This window comes from Fukomys damarensis, unplaced genomic scaffold, assembly GCF_012274545.1.
Source record: "Fukomys damarensis isolate Sample0158 unplaced genomic scaffold, DMR_v1.0_HiC HiC_scaffold_33, whole genome shotgun sequence".
Taxonomy (NCBI): Eukaryota; Metazoa; Chordata; class Mammalia; order Rodentia; family Bathyergidae; genus Fukomys; species Fukomys damarensis.
The window spans coordinates 41313641-41319051 of record NW_022900945.1 but is presented as its reverse complement, the minus strand read 5'-3'; positions in this window follow the sequence as shown (position 1 = coordinate 41319051).

Sequence of the window (5411 nt, the reverse complement as noted above, 5' to 3'; positions counted from 1 at the left end):
ATTCTCGGACAGTCTCCGTCATACACCTCTCGCGTGATTTCCTCCAAGAAATTTCTCTGGTCGCCATATTGAGTGTGGCGGCAAGTTCTAGAGGCCATCTTGATTTACCAACCTTTCCCTGAATTTGTTGGCCTTGACTCTCAGCCTGGTAACTTTTGTTTCTCCTCCTTTCTTCCAATTCCATTTTATTGTCATTTTTGTCTGTGAGATCTCCTTTAGTTCCTTCCATCCTCTAACATTACTATCATAGCCCTTGATCAAGGATTAGAGTGTGTACAAGTGAACAAAAAGTATATAGATAGGGTCTCAGTCTTGATAGAGTTTACACTCACTAGGGAAAATTAAAATAGTAAAATAAAATAAATTAAATTAAGTAATTTTGACAAATGCTACCATGCATTTGACAAACATTTAATAAATACCTACTAAGGCCGGGGATTTAGCTCAGTGGTTCCACTGCCTGCCTTGCAAGCGAAAGTACCCGAGTTTGATCCCCGGTGCCAAAAAACAAAACAAAAATAATAAATACCTACTATCCTGCGCACACTGGGACAGAATGGGGCACAAGTTTCTGTACTAATGGTACATAGCAGTGCCTGCTGGGCAGTAAACTACTTTAAACACACGTGTGACACATAGGACATAAGAAAGGAAGGAAGGTCGGAGAGAGGATAGTTAATAGGTATGGGATGCAGTTAGATAGGAATAATCTGTAAAGAAATAATTTGCATAATAGGATAACAGGTTGACAATTATGTTTTTCAAAATAGCTGATAGAATTTTGAATGTTCCCAACACAAGGAAATGATACATATGTCAGGTTTTAGATATGCCGTTTACCGTGATCTGAGCATTGTAGTGTATACACGTATTGAAATGTCATTGTGCCCACAAATACGTACACTTATTATGTGTAAGTTACAATACATATTATTGATATGTGATAAATTAATTTAAAACATTAGAGAAGTGCTGAGAAGTATTAAAAGTTATTCAAGACACTTGTTAAAGAAGATAAACAGACTTTATTCAAAGGGGTCATGGCAACAGGTATAGGATATACTGCAATTTGGGTTTTGCTGTGAAAGAGAAATTGAACCTAACTCCTATTCCAACAAGTGGTGATTGACAACCAAGTGGAGGGGGCGATAGAAGGGTTCCTTTTCCTCCCTGCAGCCTTTCTAGCATTTGTTGTTATCTGATTTCTTGATAATAGCACTTCCTTCTGGAGCAATTCCTTCTTGGCCAGAGAATGTTGAACATTTTTCATGTAATTATTAGCCATTTATACTTCTGAGAAGTGTCTATTCATTTCAGTAGCACATTTTTTGATTGGGTCTTTTATTTGGGGGGGGTCTCATTTTTTTCAGTTCTTTATACATTCTAGGTATTAGTCCTCTGTCCAAGAAATAGCTGGCAAAAATGTTTTCTCATTCTGTAAGTTATTCCTTACTCTGTTGGTTGTTTTCTTTGTTGTGCTTTTTCATTTGATGTAATTCCATGTGTTGATCTTTGGTATTATCTCTTGTGCGATTGAGGTTCACAAAGTCCTTACCTATGTCTATGTTTTCAAGAGTTTTACCTATTTTATCTTCCAGCATATTGTGTTTCTATTTTAATATGTAGATCTTTGATCCATTTTGATTTTAGCTTAGTATGTTGTGAAAGATATGGGTTTAGTTTCAATCTTCTGGACGTGGATAGCCAATTGCCCCAGCATATGTTCAAGAGGCTATCTTTTCTCTAGCATTAAGATTTTCACTACTTTCCAGGGTATTACTACCTTCTATGATTTGGGGGAGTACTTTTTCCTTTCAATTTCATTAATGAGTTTGGTGTTATGTTTTTCCTAAAGTTCTTGTAGAATTTGGGAGTAAATCCATTGAGACCTGAACTTTTTAGTAGTTTAAAAAATTCTTCCATCTCATTGCCTGAAACTAGATAATTCAGGGCTTTTATTTCTTCTTTGTTCAGCTTTGGTTGTTAATATATATATAGGAATCTATCCATTTCTTCTGAATTCTCCTTTTAGTTAGAGTACAAGTTCTCAACAAAGTAACTAATAATCTTGTAGATTTTAGCATGGTCTGTTGTGATTGTTGCTTTTTAAGTTTCTAATTGCATTGGTTTGCATCTTTTCTTTCCTTTTTTGGTAAATTGGCTAGGGGATTATCTATTTTGTTTATTCTTTGAGAAAACCAGCTCTTTGGTTCATTGACTCTTTGTATTGCTTTTTTAGTCTCAATTTTATTAATTTCTGCTCTAATCTTTATAATTTTCTTCCATTTACTAGCTTTGGATTTGTCTAGATCTTGTTTTTCTAGAACTTTGAGGTGCATCACTCAATTATTTATTTGTTTTCACTCTTTTTTCTGATGTGGGCATTCACAGCTATAAACTTCCCTTTTAGGCCAGCTTTCCTTGTGTCCCATAGGTTCTGGTATGTTGTACTGTCATTATCAATTGATTCTAGAAACTCTAATTTCTTCCTTTATTTCTTTTGCGATCCTTCAATTACTCAAGTGTATAATGCTTAATTTCCATGTTTTTAACTAATTTCTTTTGTCATTTATTTCTTGTTTCATTGCACTATACTCTGATAATATGCATGGGCTAATTTCAGTTCTTTTACATTCACTTAAGCATGCTTTATGGGCTAGCATGTGGTCCATTTTGGTGGAAGCCCCATGTGCTCCTGAGAAGAACTTGTATTCCATTGCTGTTGGGTGGAACATTGTATATATCTATAGTATTAAACTCATTTGTTCAAAGGTTTGATTCAATTGTGATTTCTTTGTTGATTTTTTTTGTCTAATTGATCTGCCTGTTTGTGATAGTGGGGTATTGAGATCTTCCACTATAATTGTATTGGTGTTTATTTGATTTTTTTATGTCCATTAGTGTTTGTTTTATAAAGTTAGGTGCACTCATGTTTAGTGTATATATATATTTATAACTGTTATCTCTTTCTGTTGAATTATTCCCTAAACTAGTATGTAGTGACATTCTTTGCCTCTTCTGATCAGTGTTGGCTTGAAATCTCCTTTGTCTAAATTAGGATAGCTGATACTGCTTTTTACTGGGTTCTGGTTGCATGAAATATTGTTTTACATCTTCTGATTTTTAATCTGTGAATTTCTTTTTGTGTTAGATGTGTTTCTTATATATGGCACATCATTGTTGCTGATTTCCTCCCCTTCCAGCCTTTCTGCTTAATGGTTTACCCTGCCTGGGATATTCATTTTGGTAGGTGTGTGTGGATGTGTGTGTGTGTGTGTGTGTGTGTGTGTGTGTGTGTGTGTGTGTGTGTGTGTGTGTGACTGTTGGCTTCATTGTCTCTTTCAAGGATATCCTTGATAATTTTTTTGAGAGCTGGTTTAGTGGTCATGAATTTCTGGAGGTGCTCTTTGTCATGGAAACCTTATTTCTCCATCAATTTTGAAAGAAAGTTTTGTAGCATATTTAAGTCTGGGTTGGAAATTGTTTTCTTTTAAGGCTTGAAATTTTTCACTCCAAGCTTCCCTGGCCTTTAAGGTTTGTGTTAAGTCTGATTTCTTTCTTTCTTTCTTTCTTTCTTTTTTTTTTTTTTTTTTTTTTTTTTTTTTTTTTTTTTTTTTTTTCTACCAGGGATCAAATCCTTGCACTTGCAAGGCAGGTGCCGGAACCACTGACCTAAATCCCCAGCCCGAGTCTGATTTATTTCTGATGTGTTTGTCTTTGTACATAATTCAGTATTTTTTTCTAACAGTTTTTAAGAATCTATCCCTGTGTTGGACTTCTTGGATTTTGACTCTGAGGTGATGTCGAAAGAGGTAAATGTCTTTTTGATCATGGTTATTTGGGGTTCTGTCTGCCTTGCTTATCTGTATATTTAATTCTTTCTCAATATTTGGAAAGTCTTCTGCTATTATTTCTGTAAACCAGTTTTTTATGCCCTTTATGCTGTCTTTTGATTCTTTGCTTCTTCTAATAAACCTTAAATTAGTCTTTGTGTCATCTAGCAGCTGTTGAATCCATTTTTCATGTTCTCTTGTTATTTAAGATATGTCTGAGTTTGAAAGCATCCCTGTCTTCCAATTTGGTATTCTGTCCTCACGTTGCCACTTCTGCTGCCCATACTTTCAATATCGTTTTTAGTCTCTTGAATTTGTGTTTGGAACCTTTTCATGAACTCTAGTTTTGTGCTAAATGGTCATTCATGTTTCGTATCATTTTCTTTAATTTAACTAGCTTTTTTTTTTGGTACCGGAGATCGAACTTGGGTCCTTGCGCTTACGAGGCAGGCAAAAGCGGAACCACTCAGCTAAATCTCTGGCCCTTAACTAGCTTTTTATTAGTGTCTTTATTAGTTGATTGTTCTGTTTATTACCTCCTTTATCTAACACGCCCACTGAGCACTTTTTTTGTTGTTGTTTTTTTTGGTACCGGGATTAAACTCGGGTCCTTCCACTTGCAAGGCAGGCCACTGAACTGCTGAGCTAAATCCCCAGCCCATTGATCTATTTTTTAATCTTCTCTGTTTTTCTTTCAAATAATTTGGCTGTGTGGCTTTTGTTTTCTTCCCCCTCCATGGATTGGCTTTGGGGAAGTTGGGGGTTTTGATAGGTGTCTGTTGCCTTGTCCTCTCATGTTTCTGTTGCTTTATGTGTGTTTGTTTTATACTTAGGTATTTTGTTGCTTATAGTGGAAAGACTTTGTTGCTAGCATAGAGGTCTTTTTAGTCTGATTTTCAGTGATACATTCAGAGCATGGCTACCCATAGTCACTTGCCTCTATTCTAAGATCCAAGCACCTCTGTTAATATGAGAGGGGGGATGCAGTATAGTAGGCCTAATACCCAGTTCTCCAGAAATGGTCCATAGTATTGTTAGTTTCACAAAGGTAATCCAATATTGACATACAGGAAAAAAACTATTGATAAAACTATTCAACTCTGGAAATACTAAGTAAATCAGCAACAGTAATGTCATTCAAGACAAACTATATATTGATATACCATAAGAATGAATAATGTCCCACCCTTCACCTTAGAAAAGAAATATACAATTATAGTATAAACCCTCTAAACAAACCAAGTATTGACATACAGCAATATCTACTAAAGGTAATAACTATAACTCCGCTAATGATTAAAAAGCAGTTAAACTGTAGCAATGTAGAGTTAACTATCTAAAGATTAATAAAGCTTAATGGTTATACTATCAAAGATATAGGGAGTTGAAATGGAAAAATACAAAAGGGACAGTTAAGCAATGGGAGATGAGAAAGAGGACAGAAAAGTGAGACAAAGGATCCTATTATGTAGTAGAAGGGTATATCGAGAATTAGATAAAGCTTGGGCCAGGGATTTGATCAGCAGTTCCACCACCTACCTTGTAAGCACAAGGACCCAAGTTTGAGCCCTGGTAACA